Consider the following 25,082-nt stretch of genomic DNA (forward strand, 5'->3'; position numbering starts at 1 on the left):
AACGTGCAAGAACTGACTGATTTCTCAGTACCCAAACGTAAGGGAGAGTAGGGAAAGGAAAGCTTTCTCCACTCATTCAATATGAAGGTTTCCAGGGACTGCCCATTATTATTTTAATTTAAAATTTTAACTGCTTTCATACATGAGTACTCATTTCCATTTCTCACCCTCCTTCCTTCAGGTCCTCTGAGTTCCTCTCTCTCTCTCTCTCTCTCTCTCTCTCTCTCTCTCTTTCTCTCTCTCTCTCTCTCTCTCTCTCTCTCTCTGTGTAATAATAGTTAAAGAAAAAGAAGTCAATAATTTATCTATTATTTTAAAATTTTTCCTACAATTTTTGTTGACATGTAGGCAGCATTACAATATGAGTCCTGTATAACAATATTTATTTAGACAGTTTTCCCCCGAGAGACTATTACTATCAATGCCTTCATATTATTTTCCTTTCCCTTTTATTCTTGATAACAAAGAAGACAAACAATGCACCCAGGACTCCTCAAGACAAAGTTTATGGCACCAACTAGCTTAGATGAGTTTGGAGCAATGACGTATGGATCGAAACCTCATCCATGTGTTTGTAAGCCTTTCTCCACCAACTTCCTGGCTACCTCATTCCCGGTTCATTGGCCCCTGCCCCAGTAGCTGCACAGTGAATTTGTGACCTTTGCTACCAAAGCTTTTTCTTCAACACAAGATCAGAAGTGAAGGCCTGGTGTCTACAGTACCTTCTGCTGGATTTGCCTGCACTAGAAGTAGGACAGAAGCTGCCAGGGCTAATTGGCACTGGTAGGAAGTGGGGGAAACGTTTAGGGTGTCTTTATAGAAAGGGTTCTTTTGTGGGATGTTTGGAGAGTGACCGTATTATTTTCTCCCCTATAATTGTGCCTCTCTGGTTTCTTTTTTTCCATCTGTTTCAGCCGTGTGTGTTTTTCACACTGCCTTTTCTTAAGTACCATGAAGTATTTAAAAAATGAATTGGATCCTGAATGTTTTCCTCCTTTTCTCTCCCTGGTAACTTTACAAATCCATTAAGCAGTTTATTACTCCCTAGGGGTTAAGTGATTTCTCATCCCGGCCCTGCTGGTCAGATTAGCAAAAATCTAACTCAGGAAGAACAACTGTCTGTTTCTCTGAGCGATGAGTGGAAATTCTTAAATAATGATTAGTGCTTGTAAGAAATGAAGAGAAACAAAACATTTTTTTTCTTCTTGACATTTGCTGTGGATTTCTTAAGGAGAAAATTTGTTTTTCCTCCATTTAAAAATATATAATTATTTTATGTGCACCATCAGAAATTACTAGTACAAGTTCCTGATAGTGTTTCCGCTCTTTTATTTTAAATTCATTTGGTCTCAGCTTTTTTAATTTGTGGTAAAGAAAATTAGTAAATACTTCCTAGCTTTGTTTATCAATTATTAAATAATGCTACTGACCATTTATATTATTTCAAATTTGTTTGTACTTACGCAGAGAAAAGAAAATAAACTTTACTTGTGAGAAATAGGTTCATGAGCAAACCCATCCACGCGTGTACTGTACTGGGACAGTAAGGGAGACTTGGCAATGCAGAACAGGGTCAAAGAGGAGGAGACTGATGCTACCAAGACAGGGAAGAATGCTCACATGAAGCCTTTGTATAGTGAAGATTAAGATTTTTTATAACCAAGGGACACCGCAATGCTTGGACCTAAAGGACACACATGAGTCAGGCCAGAGGGAGATGCTGCAGTTTGATGAACTAGGAACGAGCAGAGTGTAAAATGAGAACGGTAAAAACATAGACTGTGGAATGTACAATCCTGAGCTCAAATCATAGCAGCACATTAAAGGGCATGGGAAGAGGACTGTGAAGAAAACTAAAGAGGTGTGTCTTTGTTAGGGTTACTTAGTGAAACACCATGACCTAAAGCCAAGTTGGGGAGGAAAGGGTTTATTTGGCTTATATTACTTTATTGCAGTTCAACATTGAAGAAAGTCAGGACAGGAACCCAAACAGGGCTGGAACCTGAAGGCAGGAGCTGACGTAGCGGCTATAGAGGGGGGCTGCTTACTCGCTTGCCTGCCATGGCTTGTTCAGCCTGCTTTCTTATAGATCCAAGGACCACCAGCCCAGGGATGGCAGCACCACAATAGGGCCCTCCCCTATCAATCACTAGTTAAAGAAAATGCCCTACCAGCTTGCCAACAGCCAGATCTTATAGAAACATTTTCCTCTCTCTCAAATGACTTCATTTTATACAAGTTGAAATAAAATTATCCGCCATAAGGTACTTTTTTTTTAATTGCAGAACATCTTGGTGGAGGCACCCTTAATGTTTTTTATCTCTAGGTTGCTAATTTTACTTGAGAATGTAAGGGGTAATATTTTACTAGATGTTGTCAGTGTTGATGATGTGAAAGGACACCTTTACCAGCATCTGAGCTTTGGAAATATTTGAAGGTGTTTGACTCTAACAAGATATGACTGTCCACAGGTGAGACTGCCAGGGGTTCAGAATGTGGTGCCACTGTCGTTTCCTGGCAGACAGTTTTACAAGCCACATAGAATTTTAAGTGTGATGACATTTTGACCTTGAAATTCTATTTAAAGAAATAAGCACATTGCCCAACGGGAGACTCTTCAAATGACTACTTTACCATACTGTAGAACGTTTTATGGGAAGTGACGTGGTGAAGCAATCATCCATCTGTTGATGCGGGAGGAGGTTTTTGCTTTGTCACTAAACAGAACATTCAGTTTATAGCAGCATGGGTAGTTTTCCCTTACTTTTCATTTTTCGAATTGGCCCTGGCTTTTTATTTTATTTTTGAGATTATAATGTAATTATACTCCCCCTTCCCTTTTCTCACTCCAAACCCTCCCACGTACCCCTACCCACTGACCTTCAAATTCATGGTCTCTTTCACTAATTGTTATTGGATGCCTTTATGTACAATATATACATGCATATTCCTAAATATAACCTATTAATTTGTATGTTAGTTGTAGGTATGTTTTCAGGGCTAACTGTTTGGCAATGGAAAACCAACTGGTGTGTTTTTCCCAGGGGACACCCGCCTCTCCCCTTCCCAGCTTTACTTATGTGTCTATAGTTCTTTGTGTAGGGTTGAGGCCTCTTGGTTTTCTCTCCCACCCATCTTGGTGTATTCACTTGTGTCTTCCCTGTTCAGCTCAAGCTTCAGTGGTCGTTGGTGAGACTGCAGAGACTCAATAGGTCTCTATAATGCACTAAATGCTCATAGTTAATGTCTGTTCTCATTGCTGTGAATAAATACCTGTCAAGACGCAGTTGTAGTTTTGCTCACAGTTCAAGGGAATACAGTCCATCTGAAGGGGAAGGGGAGCTAACAGGAGGGTGATGTGTCTGGTCACATCTGTCTGCAATCAGGAAGCAGATAGCTAAGATGAAGTGGAGTCTAGCTATAAATTCTGAAGACTTGTCCCTAGTGACCCAATTCCTTCAGTGAGATACTGCCTGCTACAGGCTCCAGAGCCTTTTAACTCAGTGCCACTAGCTGACAGCCAAGTGTTCAAACAAATGAGACACTTCATATTTAACTATTCATATTCATATAAGGGAGCATTTCATATTTAAATCACAATACCTGGTGATGACTTTTGAGGTGACTTTTCCTCTATAAGTTTGAATACTATTTTGTAGAGTCCCTTCTCATCTTAACTAGAAAGGCCCATGGTCTCCCAAATTCACATGGCCACTGTAGAGTGCTAAGTTTCCTAATGTAACTTTCTTCTCAACATTGGGTCTCAGTCTACACAGCTATATGCCTTAAAGCATCAGATGATGCCGCTCTGATAACATAATCAAATTGTGATTACACACAAGAATTTTCTTAACTTTTTGGCTGCATCCAACCTGTGCACCACTTAACAAATTTCTACAGTTATTAAGTTATTAGGGAAGGAATAAAGCAACAAGTTTAGGGAAGACAGAATGTAGAGATAGAGAGCTTTCCCCAAGAAGTTTCTGACATCACTGCCAACCAGCTGGACCCTGAGTCACACATACCCTTGTCATACCCATAAGTGGTTTATAAGCCAAAGTAATTTGGAGATTTGATAATTCAGCTAAAGGGCTAACACTGGAAATTTCCAAACTAGTCTTGCTTAATTAACCAAAGTCACTATTTTGTGTTTACTGTCCTCATTATTGAGCTAATGAGCATAGCATCTTAATAGTACTTCTTTTAGAATCCGTATTTTCAGAATCAGCGTAGGATATAATTACGGCAATGTATGTATTATTATTAATTCATTTATTTGCTGTCCTGTTAAAACTTGAGTTTCATTAATGCAAACAATGCCTTAGAGGAGGAAGCAATGTAAATAGACACAGGTTTACCATAAAGCTAAGCACTGTGTCCACGGGATGATGTGGTTTTCTAGGGCAGAATAAACCTCATCCCTGCCTTGTTGGGTTTCTCCACAACCTGTAGAGTAGCAAGTTAGAGACTGATACATTTGAAAGGAGCAGCCAGTGAAGTCTGGGACACAGACACAGACAAAAGCAGTTAACAGAAATCAGAGATACAGCTTGAGTAGATTGAATTCCCTGGGGCTCTTGGGCTGTTAGAGGATCACTTAGTGAAAGAAATGGAACATACTGGAGAAGTATGTGAATTTTATTCTGATTTGATTAAAAAATAACAGCTGGTCATTGATGAAGACAGTGTTACTGCTGATAGGCCGCTAGAGTGAGGACATCTGCAATTAACTTGTTAATGAAAACTTTAGGCCAGTTACTACACAGAGAACCTTCAGGAGCCTCTGCAGCTTCACTGCTCGCGGATGAAACTGAGACCAGTTCTGAGCATGGGTAAAGGCATGACAATAACAAACAATGGGTGTCAAAGAAATGCCTCTATGCTATCGCTAAGACGAAGATTTTGGTCAGCTTGGTTTGAGGTAGGACAGACTTTTCTCTAGAGGAAAAGCAAAACTAGTGTTTAGTTTTAAGATAAAGGGCTGATGAAAGATACAGAAACAAATATGGTTTACATGCTATTACTGAGGCAGGCCAGGCCCAGTGGATTCATAGAGATGTATAACTATTCTGTATCTTGTGAAGATTTTGAAATTTTAAAATTCATAAATTATTGTGGTTTTTATGGTCAGTATTCTCAATTCCTAACGAATAGTTATTCTACCAAATTTGGTATTTGTAATTTATCTTATTTTTAATGAGAGACTTAAATATGTAGAATGTTCAAATTCTACCAAACCTGCATTTTGACATCATCATAACTTGAAAGTCTAGAGAGTAGGGTCTTTTAGTTTGGTTTTTAGCATTTTAACGATTTCCAGTAAAGTGAGAGCCTTTTCACGCCATGGGAGAGGCCATAAGAAGTTGCCATGGTGGGTCTGTATGCAGCCTCAAAGGTAAGTGCTTCCTGTGGTGTGAAACCTCAGGTACTGCAGGCTGTTCTGGACATTCCTTCCCTTCCTGCCAGCCAGAATCCCGCTTTGCTCCCTTCCCAAGGTCCTCTGCTTCACACTCCTGAGTTCTCTTACATTACCTTTAAGGACCAACATGGCTTCTTCCTGGACTAACAGTTCAGTGACGGGAGGGAAGCAATAGGCTGGGAGAGACCAGGAGGACACTGAGAGCAGAGTGCTGTGGACGGCTCTGCTCACCATACAATTGGATCCCGGAGACTGAGCTGAGATCCAAACCATTGTTCACTCGGAGAGGGATGCTCGTTTTATTGATTCGATGCCCATCAGTCAAGCATAAAGCTAAACAACCACAGACAGGATCTGGTCTTGGCTATAACTTCAGTGTATATGTAGGATTTGTGTCACCCTTGACCCAGGGTCTGGCCATGCACTTCTGTGTTACAGGCCTAGTTCCAATCTGGTGGTGCTGAGACGGTAGAACCTTAGTGGAAGGGGATTTGGTTTTAGGTGCCGGTTTTGAAATACTATGGTTCTTTTGGAACCCTGACTAGTTCCTGATACAGTGGTTGTCCTAAGAAAGCAAGTTTGTCCCTTAAGGCTGCCTGACTGCCTTCCTGTCTTGCTTTATGATTCCTCCCTTTTGTGTGAGTTCCTACACTGGTGCTATTTGCCACATTGTGATATGGCCAGAAGTTCCCACCCCCATCCCCAACTAAGCAGTTGCTGGCACCATGATCTTCAGTGACTAGAACTGAGTCAAATAAAACTTTTTTTTTACAAAGAAAAGAAAAGAAAAATGTAACCACTAAACATAGACACATTTTCTTTTAGTGAAACTGACTAGGTTTTCTCATTCAGAGTCTCGGAAATTGTCCTCGTTAAATGCTGCCTTTAAATGTACCCGGGATTTTATTAATTTCACTATTATTTGATGTAAGGTATTTGTGACAATGAATCATAAGGTTTTTTTTTTAAATTACATCTTAAATTTTGTGTGCATGTGTGCTGCTGTGTGTGTCTAATAAGGGTCAACCTGTGGGTATCGGTCCTCTCACTCTCTCACCCAGGCTTGAACTCAGGTCCTCACATTTGACGGTAGGCACCTTTCTCCACTGAACCATCATGCTGGCCAAGTACTTGTCTAGAGTCTATCAGCATCTCTCATCTTTCCCCTAAAAACCATATTAGACTGCTGATGATGGGGTGGATATAGACTTCTTGCAGAGCGCAGTTCTGAGTGTAGGTCAGACAACTGCACTCATACGTTGTAAAAGATTTCGAGTGGCTCAAAGGTTAACAGGAGGAAAAGAGAAACACAAACCCCAAAGGAAGAGAGGTGGATTGAACCAAGAGGCTATGAATAAAAAATACAAGGCACAACAAAACCTTTTCCTACAGGCAAGGTGTACTGATGGATGGAAGTGGTCCTGCTTCTCCATCTTAATGCATAAGGTAGTGAAGAAAATGTTAGTCCTCGCAGTTTTCATTTGGGGGTTAAACCAGTCCAGAAAATCAAAAGTTGTTCTTATTTGAAAGAAACATCCTTGTACTTTTTGGAGTTCATAGCATGTGCTCACAAAATGTCGGAGGAAGAAATGTGGGCTGTGCAGTCAGAAGACTTGGTCTGCATCCCAGCTTGGCTGTGTGCTGGCTCTCTGACCTTGGACATGTAATTTACCTCTTTAAACTTGGCTTTGTCTGAGACAAAGGGCTAATAATAACGGTCTCCAATGCATGAGGTAAGCACCTAACAATGTTATGTTGCCTTTTATTATTTCATAAAAGATATGGAAATATAATTCAGATAGACAGGCTATTATATGCCACTTTAGAAAACCAAGGGCCGTAACATTTGATTATTACCTAGAAAGGACATTTCTCTGGACACACTGCTGCCTGACGTAAGGTGTATCAGAAGAAAATTCTGCATGAAAAATCGTCTCTCTTTGGGAAGAATCTACGTTGGGTCTAGTTTGTGAATACTTTGAAGTCTGGTCCACAGACTGCTTTTCAGTGCTAACGACAATAGACATTGTTTGCTAGATCCTGGCCCTGAGGTGGATCACGGGATGTCTGTGGCTGGGATCCTGCCTGAGCATTCCAAAGCAGTGAGACCCGCCAGCTGGACCATCAAGCCTGTGGTCCAGTGGGGCTAGCCAGGATACAGTCCGTGAGGAAAGGTCTCTCTAGGAACTTACCCTGGAGGATTATGGGAGAAGCACCTGACCTGCCAGCTGTCCGTCCTTCCTCTAGTGATTGAGGTCCCCATAGCCGAGTTTAGGGGACACTGCAGATTTGAGGCACCTCGTCGAATCTGCTCACGTCTCCACAGATACGAATCTGCCTTTCGGAAGTCTTGAGTTACCTGACGGCGGAGAACAGCTGGTGCCAGTAAGCAGAGAGCTGCCCCGGGAGACTGTGTTCCAGGCACTTTGAGCGTCAGGTTTCACCTTGCCCACGCATGTTAGGGCACCAGTGGCGGCGGGCAACTTGTCTGCTTCGCAGGCTGTGGAGCCAGGGAGGCGAGAACGTGCTGCTGCCGTCTCAGTGCCTTTAAGGGCTGCGACTGCTGTTACTCTCTCCACAGAAATGGACTGGAAGTGGCCGTTTCGATTGACCGGGGGGGGGGGGGGGGGGGGGGGGGGGGGGGATACAAGCCCACCCGATTTTACGTCTGTTTTATATGTGCTTTCAAGCTTACACAACTATATTAAGTGCTCTTTGGGTTAGGCTGAAAGGCTCGAGGAACCTCATTATAGAATTAATTATCCTGGCATTTTATGAAGGGGAAAGATGAGTCCAGCTGGGAGCCTCCTGCCCTGATTGCTGCCGGTGCCCTTCGATTTCAGTAACGGCCAGAGGTGCAAGCGCATTTTGCAGGCTTGGGCAGACGTACTTTGCGAGACAGGAAACTGGAAGGGGCAGAGAGGAAAACAACAATAAAATGCCACCGATCTGTTTTCTTTTTTGAAACTGTAAATTACATATAAAAAAAAAAGAAATTGAAACATGAATAGACAAAGACTTTGTTTATTTATTGCTGAGAGAGGGCTATTAGAATGCTGGGCCGTGTTTCCATGGCATTGTGGAGATATAAACAGAAAACACAGGCTAATGCATTCAGTTAGACATAGATTTTAAAGTCTAATGTGCAATCTAAATATGTATCACATGTATTCTTGCTACTTATTTATCTATTGTATATCCACCGGTGAAGGGAGCCTGCCTAACTAATGGGAGACTGTGATCCGTTTGTAAATATGCCTACGAATTCAAACCTTCACAGTTTGACAGATGTCTATGGCTTTGCTGTGTTCTTGGTTGCCTGAGGTTCACTGATCACTTGTTAATCTACCTTTGCCTCTTCTAGACTGGGTTGTAAATGCAAATGCTTTAATCCACCTCCCAGGTGGGTAGGGTAGCCTGAAGGCAGGGAGGGAGCGAAGTGGTGTGAATAACTGTTAGTGACAGGAGGGCAGGAGACTGGAGTGTCCAAGCTCCCCCCCCCCCCTCTCTCTCTCTCTCTCTCTCTCTCTCTCTCTCTCTCTCTCTCACACACACACACACACACACACACACACACACAGTAGGTTATTCATGAGATCTATCACACTTTAAAGAGAATCAATAAATCTACAACCTAAAATTACAGACTAAGAAATTACTGTTTAGAGCAAATACATTAAAGCAGGCAGAGTCCTAGGCCTGCCAGGTTGTGATGTCTGATTTGCTAACTTTGCTGACCAACTTATACCGCTTCAGCTTTGCAAACTGCCCACTGCATACAATGAGTGGACGCCGAAGCCAAGCCAGAATCCATTAGAGCTTCCCTCACTGCCAAGATCTCACCTGCCTACTGAGTCTTTAGAACATACAGCTTCGGGGTCCTGTGAGAAAAGCATCAAGGAAAGGGGCAGAGGAAGAAAAGCCCCCAAACAAAGGGTGATATGGCATAAGAGGCAACATCAGGAAAGCAACTGATGGGAACAGAGCGAGGACCGTTCTGGTAGAGATCAGCCTTGTAAAACAGGGTGGATGCCTCTCAAAGAACTCACTACCCAGGCAGCCAATCATAAAGCCATACTCTTTAGGCACAGGGAATGCTTAGAAATAATGATTGCCTGCCTGAAGTCAACAGGTACCAATGGAGTTTACCTGAACATTTAACTCCAGAAGTTCCCCACCATTTTTATACAAGAAATTGGGAGCAGAGTAGACAGAGGATCGGTGTTTTATGCTCTATAATAAGAAAATCAAATGTTCCAAGTGAGCGTCATACTTTTTGTCCAATACTCAAATGTTTAAAGTGGAATTTTGGTATTCAAGACTATGGTTGGACCCAGGCTGGCTCTGAGTTAATATAAGACTTCAGAGATGAAAACACAATCTGTATTGCCTACAATAAAATGACAAATTAAAGTAAATACCTTGCATGCAACATGTTTTTCATATCTCTAAAAATAGTGTAGATTGTTTGCAAAATACCCAAATAGATGAATTAAAAACTCAAAAACGCTATCAAACCCTTCCACTGAATTGTATTTTCAGTTTATTTTACTCGATTTTCTGACACTCCACATGGAGCCACTGCTTTTGACAACTGCCCTTGCCTCATTGGCTTTGCCTTCCACATGGCTGTGTTCCCATTGTGGTGGGAAACTACTGTCTTTCTGACGTTGTCTATCATCATCATCATCATCATCATCATCATCATCATCATCACCACCACCACCACCGCCACCACTGTCATCACCATCAAACATCCACTACATAGGAAACACCTTCTTCTAGCTGCAGAGTGAATGTGTCTCTTTCTTACCCCTCTGTCACAGAGGGGTCAGATTTTCTATGAAGACAATCCCCTTGGTGCCTGTATCACAGCGTGCTCCAATTACCTGCCAAGTGCTTGCGGTATAAATTATAGCTGTCTGGTGGGAGTTTTAATTCACAAGCTTGATGTTAAAAAAAAATATTTTCAAGGTTGAACTCCATAAATTCAAGTTTTTGATGGCGTTATGTCTGCTCTCGTCTTCCCCTTTCTTCCTCTTGCATTTAGAACTGAATCTTCAGAGGAGATGCCATCAGAAAGACGATGGTGTTTTGATGTGTCTCAGTTAATGAATACCAAGTTACAAGTTAGCATGGGCTGGAGGGTAATGCATCATATGGCACTACTGATTCACTCATTTAAACGAGTGAGCTTTTAAACACTAAAGGCATCTCTCGTTCTCAGGAGTGCTTCTCTCTGGTCCGTGCGCTTGGGCACATGCTGCTTGAGACACTAGCATGCAGATGGTGTTGAATGCTGCTGCTACATGACTGGCTAGTTCAGTGAAACTGGGAAATGGTGAATGTTTACTTTGTGTCTAGCTTCAAGTTGGACAGAAACTTAGTTTAACTATTACCTTGTCCCACAGAAACTAAACAGAGATTGGATTTCCAGATTAGTTGACATCCTGGAATGATGGGAAGTTGAGACAGAGACTGTTGACTACAGGCAGACAACATGAGAAAGGCCGTTAAAAACCAGAATTGAACACTGCTTGGTACCTAATCCAGTGAGAGATGTTTTGCAAATAACAGGAAAGAATAGAAGAGCCAAGGAAGGAATGGTTGTGAGGTGAGATTTGAACTAACGGTACTGCCTTGCATATAAACATCTTTTTTTCAATTTGCGTCCTATGAAGAGAGTTTCTTGTACCCAAGGACTCCATTTCTTCATTTGTGAATTTCTTTAGCTTGAATGTTAAGGGAATATGCACCTGGGTAACAGAATCTAGCTGAACTAGGAACTAGCTCTCTACACTTTCTGCCTGTCTTTGCTCTTTCTTGGCTATCTTCCCTCTGGAGGAATAGGTTACAAACTGAAGCACCTTCGTCTGGTTTGACCTTGTCTTCCTCCTTTCTGTCCCCACTCAAGGACAGGTTGCCTGGCAAAGTGTCTGCTGAGCAGTCTGCTCTCCTCCCAACCATAGATCTTCCTCTGATCAATACTGAACTGAGATTCAATGATATAAGGACCTAATAACATTCTGTGTTTCACAGATGAGATTTAGGGAGGTAGAGAAAACTGTTCAAGGTCATCCAGCTAGGAAGAAACATAGGTAAAATTCTAATCTGCAGACTCCGAAGACCAGCCTTTGCCTAACTATGCTGATCCTCTTAACTGTTGCAAAAGGGTGATGAAGGGCATTGAGAAACCAGGGCCACCTTCTCCTACTATCAGGTGCCAAGTGAGTCCGGATAGCTGTTGGATGTGGGGCAGACAAGCCCTGAATTAAATGAAGCTAATTTGCAGCATCGAATTCATTTCACTGACATCTTATTTTCAGTTTCAACTTTTTTAAAAATAAAAACAAAAAACAAAAGACTGACTTTAAATTAGAATTGTCTCTAATAAAATTTTCATCTGCTATCAAACTTTTGTGGTAATTCTTACATTATTAATTACTTTCAGTGAGAATTTTGGGGCACTGCACTTTATGTGTGCTTTTTTTTCTGCAGTAGAAATGCAAAATTTTCCAACCAACATTATTGCAGCAAGGATGGAAGGTATTGCTTAATGGAATAATTAAATAGGAAAACAGTTCTGAGAATCCACCTTGTTCCACTACGTTAGCACAGTCTAAAGAACACGGAAACACACATGCCTCCGTCCCATTGAAGGCTGCCTTGTACTTATGCATTGTGGTGTCTGCTTGTTGTCCTACTTGATACCTTGTATAGGGACTCCTTTTAAGATGTACTAAATGAGAATCATATTTTTAATTGTAATGAAACAGAATTTACAAACTAAACCCCAGTTATCCATTTTCTTCTCCAACTGTCAAATCACCTGCTTCTTCTGTCTCTTTGTTGTTCTCTGAGTTTTTTTTCTTCTTTTTTTTAAAATGGTTGTAAAGGATCAATGTAGTATTTAAAGGGCACTCCATAGATAATGTATGTAATTCTGAGTCTCTTTTTAAGAATCTCTTGATCAATTCAAATTCTTGCAAGCCATTTTTAATGCTCAAATTATTTTCCCTTTAACTGAGAAACAATTGAGACCTGTAGGAAGATGGAATGGTTATACTGTGGGTTCTTTTATGCTGTCCCCATTTCCTCAGGAGCAGAAGTAGAAAGGCTGACCCACAGAAGTTCTGGTGAATGACAGCCTGGCCTGTACTGAATGCACCTCTTAATCTTGGACTTTCCTTTGCTTCCTTCCTCATCAGCCAATGGAGATCTATATGAAATGTAAGACATCATGCAATGATGGTCATATCCAGCAAGTCCAGAACTTAGCATGCACTTTTAAATATAGGCCAGGTTACCAGGGGCACGGTTCACCAACGAGAAACTCTCGTTGATGTCACAACTCTGAAATCAGGGAAAAAGAAAGAGGCATTTACATACAGGGTCATTGGCCTCTCGTGGCCCCTTCAAATGCTTCTGCCCCTGTAGAAAAAGCTGATGCGCAGGGACGATGCTTTGTTTTAGTTAGACTGCCCCATGTCTTTCTTGTTTTCCATATCTCCCTACCAGAAAGTTCTGTGGAGATTAGAAATGTACAGAAGTGAACATGAATCGTGAATATTCAAGACCTATTTTCTTTGTTCATTTTAGAGATTGCTGTACATTTGACAGTTTAAAAAGCTAACAAAATCTCTAGTCTTTATAGCAGTTATCACATATAATAATGAAGAGATGGGGAAAAGTGAAGTATTGAAATAATATCAGTCATGTAAAGTAATATAGAGAAAATTAAAATGGCAGAGATTGAGTCTGCTGGAGAGCAGAGTTACTGATATAGACTAGGGGATGTATCAGTCAACACTGGCAGACTCAATGTGGTCCAGGAACACTATGACCACCTGCTTGCTTTTAGCAATCCAGATATCTCCTGGCTGTGGTAGCATGCTCCTGGAGGCTGAGTGTTTGTGGCCAGCCTGAGCAGAATCTCAAAAACCAAGCAAAAAAAAGATATAGAAACTTTATTTAAATATGAAGAATTTTCAGCACTAGTGTCTAGGAGGAACTTGAATTCTCCAGGCGAGTCTTATGCATCTACCTTTCCAGATGCTGCGCTGGGTCATAAAGCAATTCTGCAAACCCAGTGCTGAGGACCACCACTGCCATCACTGAAAACATTGGTGGTTGGACATAAGGAACCACAGAAAGTTAGGAGGCAGTTTTACAACTGGTTGGAAAGAGTTTGCAAATCGCTGGTAAGTTGGACCAGGAAGAACCATATGTGTTGTACAATAGAAAACCTCGCCTAAAGTGATACCTTGAAAGGTGAGCCCTGCTGGAGAACTGTCCTGTGAACTTCACTCTGGAAGTAGGTAACAGCAAGTACAAAGACCAGGGAGAAAAAGATAAATAGTGGTCTCCTCTTATTCCCAGAATGAGAAAAAATAAAAAGTAATTGATGCTGCCGTCTCAGAGGAGGATTTTGATGTCTGTGTTAATTATTACTAATGACTATAGGAGCTCACACCACACACATGGTCTCATGCTTTTGAGCTGTCGGCACTCCAGTGCTAGCTATCACTCCTCGGATTCCCTTTGAGACTATGTGATAGTGTGGCATGATGGAAAGTACTTGCTCCTCCTTTCAACTCTTGTATGTGGTGTATTTAGCAATGTGTCTGGGGCACTGCAAGGCCTTTAAACTTTCTTTTTTTACCCGTGCAGGAGATCATGATATTATTATATGGAAGAAACAAGGACTCAAAGGAACCTGATTAATATATTTTGTGGCATTCGTGTCTAGTGATATGTGATTTATTATTTATGTCTATATAATATGCAAAAATGGTAATAAATAATGGCACTGATTTAGGGTCAGAGAGATTCACTAAGTCTTGGGAACTGAAAAGGCTTTCGGAGGTCTCCTAGCCTATTATTTCACCTAACCTGATCCCTAGAAATTTCCTGGAAGTTGGTTATGTATTAAATCCAGTGGCAAACAGCTTATTCCTTTTTTTCTGACAAAGCCTTTTCAATTCAGCATTTCTGAAAATACATGTTTTCATAAGACCAGTTAATCAATATGAAAACTCAAACTCGAGAAACAATACGTGTTGTAAGGCCAAAGAAATTTGCACACCCCTGGTTTCAATACAGTTCCCAATGTTTACCTATCTGCTGTTTGTTTATTATACAGCTTCCTAGACCTGTTTTCAAAAGCATTGTGCTTTTCTAGAACAATGACATGTTTTCCAGGAAATACTTCCGTGAAGGATGTTTCTGAGATCTGCTCTTTTTCCACACTGCATACTCTGACAGATAGTGAGAAATAGTACATAATTTTTCTTTACATTAAAGAAAAATGCTAATACCTGGAAGCATTCCTTCATTTCTGCTCTCCAGAAAGGCAAAGAGAATTATGCCCATTCTGCCTTTGGCCAAAGACCTATGGATACCGTGCATAAATTAGAGACATGGCATATTCAGGGGGCTTTTCCCTTCAGTCCCAGAGACATTAGCCCTTCGTGCATGCAGACAGGTTACTGAACAGCAGATGGGATGACTCTCCCTTGCTGATATTTCCAATTAAACTCTGAGGGAAGCACTTATCTGCAGTACAAACAAGAACATCACAGGAATCGTCTGAGTGGTTTTGATACCTCTTGCCACTCTGTCACCCATCCACAGGCAACATTATGATACCATCTTGGAGTTCTGGATGAACAAAGCAGAAAAAGTAAATGTAAAGGGTTGGCCAAGAGCACTGAGGGAGTCTAGGTGTCAGATCCCAGAATAAAAAGACAGTGTCTGGCTCCTGTGGTCTCAGCTTGTGAAAAGAGCACAGCTCTGAGAGGTCATTTGATGCTGTGAAGGGAAGATGAACCTTCTTCCTCCTATGACATCTTTGTGATGGGATCTTCTGATGTCTCTAGGTCTACATTAGTTATGTAATGAGAAAGTGCTGCAGTTATCAAAGGCTCAGGACTGTTATAAATAGTCTCTGAGCACTTGGAGTAGTGAGAAATCCTTTTACAAAACACGCATTCATGTCTTAGTCAAGGGTTTAATGCTCTGATAAAATACCATGACAAAAACAGCTAACAGAAGAGAAGGTTTATTTCTTCTTTGAACTCCCAAGTCACACACTGGCACTAAGGAAGTCAGAGCAGGAACTTGATGGCATGAACTGAAGCAGAGACCATGGAGAAATGGAACTTGCTGGCTTGGTCCCCAGGGCTTGCTAAGCCTGCTTTTTTACATCCTCCAGTACTACCTGCTCGGAAGTTCACCACTCTTACTGGGATGGGCTCACCCACATCAGTCATTAATCAAGAAGGTGCTCCGCAGACTTCCCACAAGCCAATCTAGTGGAGGCACGCTTTCGGTTAGGATTCCCTTGTCTCAGATAGGTCTAGATTTGTGTCAAGTTGACAAAAACAAACCAGCACAATTTACTTCTGTAATTTATCTCTGCAAAAGATGAAGCATTATGGGTATAATGCAAGGGACTTGAGAAGAGTCAGAATCCTTAAGTGTCAAACAAACTGTGCCACTGATAATCCATGAGACTGTGTAAAGCATTACACGACCTGGAATCCTCTTAAAAGCATGAGGGTTGACCAAGTATCTTCAGCTTTATCCCACATCTCTGGTACCATAGCCTATTATGAAAATTTCTTTTCAATACAAAGACTTTCTTTTAGTTCATAAAGTTTGTATACAAGAAATAATTTTATTTTACTGAAATCAACTGAACTGTGAGTATGTGAGTGAGTATTTCTAATCTAGGTAGAGTTTACCCTTCGACATTATTGGGGCTGACATTCCTAATATGGAAATCCATCACAGCATCTTATTCAATATCAGAGCAACATGAAAACCCCTGGTTATCATCAGGTATGTGACCAGACATACATACGGATGGACACTGACATGTTGCTGTGCCTGCTAATTTGCCAGTGGATGCTTAGGGATTGCTGTTCTTATGTCATACTTAAAGTATATGTCTTACATTGAGATTAGGGTTTAATGGCTAGATATTTTTTCTCTCACAGGTCATGAAGTCATGCCCTTTGTGGCAACTTCCCCCAAAATAATCATCATCTCTGGCTCCTGTAGAATCCGTATTCTAACAATCTAAGAATCAACATATCATACCCGTGGCTGAGAAGCAGAGAACAATGATTCATACACATCTGGTCAGCTCACTCTTCTCCACTTTTATAGTTCAAGGATTCCAGCAATGACATGGTGCTACCCATTGTGGATGAGTTTTCTGCACCTCAATGAACTCAGTTAAGAAAATAACCTCAAGGAAGGCTTAGGGGCCAGTCTCCCAGCTGATTCTGGATTCTGTTATGTTGACAATTAGCACGAACCATCACAATAATGTCACACTCTCTTCGTGTGTGTATAGTATTGTGTTATTAAAAATGGCTAAGATTTAAGAAACAATAAAGAAATCAGGGACCTCCAAGGGAGTAGGCAGGAATCAGAGACCTCTGCAGGTATGGGAGTGAGTCTGGGACCTCTGAGGGAGTAAATGGAAGCCATAGACCTTTGTGGGACTAGGTTTAAGTCAGGGATCACTGTGGAAGTGGACCCAGATGAGGGACATCTAGGAAAGGGGTCTGAACCACTGACCTAGGCCAGATCAGGCCTGAGGCAGTGAACTCCACAGGAGCAGGGACAAGGGAGCCACTGATGAGGAAGTAGGCCAGAGCCAGAGACCTCTGTGGGTCCAAGCACAAGTCTGGAACCTCACAAGGAATAGGCCTGCACTAGGACCTTTGCGGGTCCCAGATCAAGTCTAGGACCTCTGAGGGAGTAGACCAGAGCCAGAGATCTCTGCAGGACTGGGCCCAAGCCAGGGATCTCTATGGTAGCAGGCCCAGGCCAAGGACATCTATAGAAACAGGTCTGAGCCAGTGACTTCCCTCTGCTGGAGCAGGCCTGAAGCAGAGAACTCCACAGGAGCAGGTACAAGAAAGCAACAGCTGAGGGAGTAGACCAGAGCCAGAGACCTCTGTGGGTCCAGGCATGAGTCTGGGACTTCTGAAGGAGTAGGCTTGAGCCAGAGACCTCTGTACGACCTGGTCCAAGCCAGGGACCTCCACAGAAGTGGTCCCAGGCCATGGACAAACACAGAAACTGGCCTGGGACAGCCACCTCTGCCAGAGCAGGCCTGAAGTAGGAACTCCACAAGAGCAGGTACAAAGGAGCAACTTCAGAGGGAGCAGGCTCAAGTCAGAGAATTCTACGGACCAGGCAAAGGTACAAGGGAGCCACCACTGAGGGATCAGGCCTAAACCAAAAACCTGTGTGTGAAATAGCAACCTCTGAGGTAGCAGGCCTGAGCCAGTCACTTCTGTCAGAGCAGGCCCAAAACAACAACCTCAGCAGAAAGAGCCCCAAGCAAGAAATCTCCATGGGAGCAGGCTTGAATGACCCCTGGTATTGCAGAGTGAACCCGAGGAGCCGCTGAGTAACATCCAGGAATATGAGTGACCAAAGGAGTGACCGCAACAGTGGTCCTACAACAGCAAGACTTGAACAACCAAATATAGATGATGAAGAAGAAAATGACCTAAAAAATAACTTTAGGAGAATATTTGAGGCCCTTAAAGAGGAAATGAAAAATTCCCTCAAAGAAATGGAGGAAAAAACAAAAAATTGGAAGACATCAACAAATCTCTTAAAGAAAACCAAGAAAAAGCAATCAAACATGTAAAAGAAACTCTTCAAGACTTGAAAACTGAAATAGAGACAATAAAGAAAACACAAGCTGGGGTAATTATAGAAACAGAAATCATGAGAAAATAATCAGAAACCACAAATGGAAGCATAAACAGCAGAATACAAGTGATGGGAGAGAGAATCTCAAGTGCTGAAGATACAATAGAGGAAATAGACTCATTGGTCAAAGAAAACAAATCTAATAAAAGCTGAACACAAAATATCCAGAAAATATGGAACACCATGAAAAGACCAAAAAGAAGAATAATAGGTTTAGAAGAAATCCAACTCAAAAGCACAGAAAATTTATTAACAAATTAACTTTCCCAACCTATAGAAAAATATGCCTATGAAAATACAAGAAACTTACAGAACACCAAATAGACTAGATTATTAAAAAAGTCCCCTAGATACAGAATAATGAAAACACTAAACATACAGAATAAAGAAAGAATATTAAGAGCTACAAAGGACAAACTTCAAGTAACATATAAAGGCAGACCTATCAGAATTACACTTGACTTCTCAATGGAAACAATGAAAGCCAGAAGGTCCTGGTCAAGCATTATATAGAAATTAAGAGAGCATGGATGCCAGCCCAGATTATTATACCCAACAAAAATTTCAATCACCATAGAAGGACAAAACAAGATATTTCATGACAGAACCGTATTTAACCAATACCTAGCCACAAACCCAGCCCTACACAAAGTACTAGAAGGAAAACTTCAACTCAAGGAAGTTGGCTACATCCACAAAAACATAGACAATTGATAATCTCACAGCAGCAAATCCTAAAGAGGGGAAAACACACAAAATAATATCACCAACAATAAAAACTAAAATAATAGCAATCACTGGTCATTAATATGCCTTAATATAAATGGACTCAACTCACCTATAAAAAGGCACAGGCTAACAAATTGGATACAAAAACAGAATCCATTCTTCTGCTGCATACAAGAAACACTCCTCAACCTCAAAGACAGACATCACCTCAGAGTAAAGGGTTGGGAAAAAATTTTCCAATCAAATGAACCTAAGACACAAGCAAGTGTAGCTATCCTAATATCTAACAAAATTGACTTCAAACTAAAAATCAATCAAAAGTGACAAAGAAGGACATTTCATATTAGTCACAGGAAAAATACATCAAGAGGAAATCTCAATACTAGACTTCTATGCCTCGAATGCAAGGGCACCCTCGCATGTAAAAGAAACACTTCTAAAGCTTAAATCACACATAAAACCCCACACAGTAATAGTGGGAGACTTCAACACTCCACTTTCACCACTGGACAGGTCTGTCAGACAGAAAATTAACAGAGAAATAAGGGAACTAACAGTTGTTATGACTTAAATGGACTTAACAGACATCAGTAGAATATTCCATTCAAACATAAAAAAATATACCTTCTTCTCAGTACCTCATGGAACCCTCTCAAAAATTGACCACATACTAGGTAATAAAACAAACCTCAAAAGATACAAAAAAAATTGGAATAGCCCCATGTATCTTATGGGATCACAATGACTTAAAATTAGATCTCAACAGCAACACTAATTCCAGAAAGCCCACAAACACATGGAAATTATACAATGCTCACTTGATGATTTTCAACACCCATGCATATAATAGTACTTCCTGTATGACTTAGAGGCCTTTCCATTTAAGCCCATATAATCTCTAGGACTATAGATAGAACCACCAAGAGTTGAAGGTCACCCATATTTGACCATATGGAAGTGGAACTATCTTCCTTAAATCCTGTAACTCAAGGATTGTGGTAGAAATTGTTTAAGCCTTAACCATCACCTGCAAATCCCCAGAGGACTTAGACACAACAGACCACAGAACTCCGACCCTAGATGCTGGTAATAGAAGCTCTAACAAGTGTGTTGGCCCTTGGAACTTGACATAAATAAAAACTGACATTAGCCCACACTGAAGATATATAAGAGAAATGAAACATTTGAGTTCATCAATAATCAAGTCCAAAATACCTATCAAGCTAACATGTATTATTCTATCTAAATAGAAAAATATTTTCCTGCAAAAGCCATTCCATAAAAATTAAACAGTCAACTGTTATCCAAGATATTCTTGGATCTTAAAGATCCAAGGAGCATTGAAGGAAAAAGCAAACAATCATTCTCCAGAAGTAGAGCCCAGTTTTAAAGGAACCCTGTAAAATGCTTGAAAAATCATGAAAGATAAATGATGTTAAGAAAATCCAATAAGATGCAAGAAAGTGGAGCCATGCAAAACAAAGACATAGAAGGATGCTTCAAGACATGTGTGAACTATCTACTACACAAATGAAAATAGCAACAAAAAATCAGAAATCTTGTAGTAAAATATGAAAATCAATGAAATAAAAATACAGGTGAAAAATTAACCACTATGTTCAGTACAGACCCCAGTGAAGCCCTGAGTCCAAATCTTTCCTGCCTGGAAATTTAGGTCTAATCCAGGTAATCATCACTCTACATGCCCAGTAGAGTGCCTTCAGCTCTACTACAAACTCAGTTAGCACAGGGTGGTGTTAGACCCCATTTTCTGAGAAAGAATAAATGATACTTTGCTCTGAAATTCAGTGCTGGGCTGGTGAGGCCAACAACTGGGTAAACCTTAATCCTCACTCTAGACCCCAGGCTGACGTATAGGTAGAGCTGCTGGGACAGACCTAGTTCTGAAGCAATTCATGTGATGAATCTTTCAGAGATAGTTTCCAGAAAGCATCACCTAGTACTGGTTGCAGTGGTTTTGGATCACACATTCAACACAGTAATAGGCAGTCTGTAAGTGTGTGGATCGTTTTCCTATCTTATTGTTGTGCTAGTCTTCATGGCCTATAGGCTCAGTACCTGAAACTGGATGCATATGTTTTTCACAGGCACGACAAAGAAACTAAGGGACTCTCTTCAGAATTGAGACTTTCTTGGTCACACATAAATAATTGGGGGCACAACATCTATGCTTCACTTGTTCCCAAAGGTGGCAAGGCAGACTGTGCGTCTATGTGTGTCTGTGCGTGTATGTGCGTGTCTGTGTGTGTATATGCGTGTGTGTCTGTGTGTTGTTTCTGTGTGTGTTTGTGTGTATCTGTGTATGTATATGTGTATATGTGTATATGTGTCTGTGTGTGTATGTGTGTGTGCATGTGTCTTTGTATGTCTATCTGTGTGTGAAATTGTAAAATGATAAAAATTAAAAAAATTCTGAAGTAAATTATTTGAGAATAAAAGATACTATTAATAAGAAAGCACAAGAGACTTTAAAACACTAATAGGAACAGTTATGTAAAAATGTGTACCAAAAACTTCATTTTAATATTCTAAAGTTAATTTATCATTTGACAATTGCATACATATATATAATATGTCTGGTCACACTCATTCCCCCAATCTCTCTTAGCTTCCCCCCCACCCCTACTCCCTAACCCCATGCCTCTCTCCAAGGCTCTAGTCCACTTTTATACCATTTTGTTTAGTTTTTATGTAGTGACCCATCGGATTTAATTAGGAATATCCACGTGTTATGGGTTTGTAGCTATCCACTGGAACAGAAGTGACCCATCAGTGGCTACATTACTGAGGATAATTATTTCTTTTCTCCCAGGTGCCCTGAACTGTCACTAGCTCTCCTAGGTGAGACAGAGGCCACTGCCCTAGTCCTGTGAATGATATGTGCATGGAAGTGCAGCAGATGTGAATTCATGAGTGCCTTGACCAGCTTGTGCCCATAAGACAGTGCTTTACAGCCTTCCTCACTAGTATTAAGCTCTTATATCTTTTGTTCCCCTTTCCACTTCAAATATAATAATATTAATATTAAAATAATAATAATAAACAAAACTGATTACTCCCATGACAGTTATACCACTACTGTACCAGTAAGCTCATCTTTCCTGGCAAGTTGGTATTAATGCACGCAAAGTTGGAAGTGACTGGGAGTGGGTTAGAGTTGGTTGACTTTTTCCATGAATTCGTGTGTGTGTGGTAACTTCTGGAACTATGAAAGATAGCCATTAGGGAGGAAGCTTTCAGCTTGGCTTCAGCATCATGTCTTTGTGTTCTTCATCCAAACTGTGTGATTGTTCAAAAATAGGGGCTTGCCATGTAGTTCTGGCAGGGGATCAATGGCACTGGCTATGACCTATATGGTTTTGGTGGCCTCTGGGGCTTTCTTGGACAATAACCCCTAGGGATGCACCTCTCACTTGGCACTGTGCATTTCTCTTTAATAACTCATACATTATGGGATCAGAATTATCCACTCATACATGGATACCTCTGTTCAAAGTCTCTTTGTAAAAGCTGGTTTAAAGCTAGCTTCTAGAATAGTCTGCTTCCAAATGAGTTCTTCACGCATCCTTAGTTTTAGTTAACCTTTTCCCTACATCCCAAGTTTTCTCTCATCGCCTACCCCATCCCTGTTTAAACCTTGCCTGCTTCAACGAGACAGATAAGGGAGTAAAGGGGATATACATAGGAAAAGAAGACAAAGTTTTCATCTTTGTGGGTAATAAATATGGCTCTATGCACAGCAGACCATACAGACAGCACTGAAAAACAGTGATGAAAATTTTCAGCAGATTGGTAGGATATAAAACACACAAAATCAGTAGCCTTCCTATATACTAATGACAAACATACTGATAATGAAATCAAGGAAACAATCTCACCCACAAAAAAAGAACAAAGTATAGGAAACTAAATCTAATGAAGAAACGAAAGAACTTCACAATGAAAACTTTAAAGACACGGAAGAGAAAAGACCCTAGATAATATAAAGACCTTCTATGCTTATAGATTAGAAGAACTGAAAATGTAACCCTACCAAAAGCAATCATCAGTGCAATCCCAACAAAAATAGTTGCTGAATATATACTTTTCTTAGCAGCATATAGAAAACTTTTCAGTACAGATCACATGATAAACTACAAAAATCCCCCCAAGCCAAATTAGCAATTAAAAAATCCCTTGAAATCAGAGGTTGGAGAGATGGCTCAGTAGTTACGAGTACTGGGGTTTGTTTCCCAGTACACACATGTTGGTTTATAACCTCTGTATAAACTGTAACTCCAGTTCCAGAGGCTATGATCCTCTCTTCTAGCCTCTGTAGATACTGGGCATACAAATAGTACACAGACATACTTACAGTCAAAACAGCCATATACATAAAGTAAAAAATAAAATTTAAATTAATTATATCAAATATTTTTATGACAGTGTGGTAAAATTAGAAATCAATAATAAGAAAACTTTAGAATGTATTAAAATATAATACAAAGAAATTAAACTGTTTACTTTTGAAATAATTAATACTCTAAAAGAAGACCAATTGTCATTTCTTCATAGATGATATATTATTTATTGACTCCCAAACAATGGCTAAAATCCATTAAACTAATAAGTAAATTCAGCTAAGTTGGATAGAAAAATCAACATACAAAAATAGTAGCATTGCTGTATGCTAATAGTGAATTGTTTGTAATAGAAATCAAGAAACGATTCACATGTACAATATCTACAAAGGCAATTAAAAATTTAGGGGTAAATTTAACCAAAGACATGAAAGATCTCAATAATGGAGACAATAAAATATTGATGAAAGAAACTGAAGAGAACACACACATGCACAAAAAACCCTGTTCTTGGGGAGAAACCATTTTTAAAATGTTCAAACTACCCAAGGTAGTTTATAAGTTCAATGCAAACACTATCAAATTACCATTGATTATTTTTTAAAACTAGAAGGAAAATAAACTGTAAAATATATATGACACCAAAAAACTCTGAAGAGACAAACTTATGAAGGCATTAGAGAGGTAGAGGGGAGTGATAGTCAGGAGGGAAATGGACACAATGCTGTGACAACCCCAAACTCACTTGTACTGGTAGAAAAGCAGATATCAACACATAGAGCAGAGTTTAGGATTAAAACCATGTACCCATGGCCCATTGCTTTACAACCAAGGTGCTAAAAATTGAAAGAAAAAAAATGGCGTTCTCAATAAATGGTGCTGGAAAAATAGGATGCCCTCATGTGGAGGATAGAAAGTAGATTCTATTTCTTGTCCTTTAGAAAAAGTCACTTCAAAGTGAATTAGAAACTTAAAAATGAGACTTAACTGAAACCACAAGGCAAAAACAGAGAGGAAATATTCCAGGACATTGAATAGGTAAAGCCTATGAAGAGTAACTCCCAAACAGTGCAAAAATAGACAGAAATACTTAAAGCAAACTGTTTACCTTTGCTCACCAAAGAAAATAATCTATAGAGTGAAGTAAAAACCCATAGGACGGACACACACACATCTATTTATCTCTATATCTATCTACACACACACACACACACACACACGAAACATGCAAACTGAATGCAAACATAAACAAGGAAGCTAATAAAAATAACCTGAACAGTCACCCTGATATCCACACAAAAACACAATGAAGACAGAGAATTACAAACCCATTTACCTCATGATCAACTAATGCAAAAATACTCAATAAAATCCCTGTGAAACAAATCCAAGAACACATCAAAAAGATCATCCACCATGATCAAGTAGGCTTCATTCTAGAGCTACAGTGATGGTTCAATATAAAAATAAACTGTCAATGTAATCCACTATATAAGCAAACCGAAAAAAATCCCACATGATCATCTCATTAGATGTTGAAAAATCTTTGACAAAATTCAGTACCCCTTCATGATAAAAGTCTTGGAGAGATTCGTTTTATAAGAAACATAATGAAAGCAATATATAGCAAGCAACAAATTAATTGGAGAGAAAATTTAAGCAAAATTCCACTATAGTCAAGAATAAGACAAGGCGGTCCACTCTTCCCATATCTATTCAATATAGTACCTTAAATTCTAGCTAAAGCAATAATACAATTAAAGGAGATCAAAGGGATACAAATTGATAAGGAAGAGGTCAAAGTATCATTATTTACAGATGATTTGTAATAT

The sequence above is a fragment of the Microtus oregoni genome, unplaced genomic scaffold (assembly GCF_018167655.1).
Source record: "Microtus oregoni isolate MIOR12 unplaced genomic scaffold, Mior012 000012F_ref0000307, whole genome shotgun sequence".
In the NCBI taxonomy this organism is placed as follows: Eukaryota; Metazoa; Chordata; class Mammalia; order Rodentia; family Cricetidae; genus Microtus; species Microtus oregoni.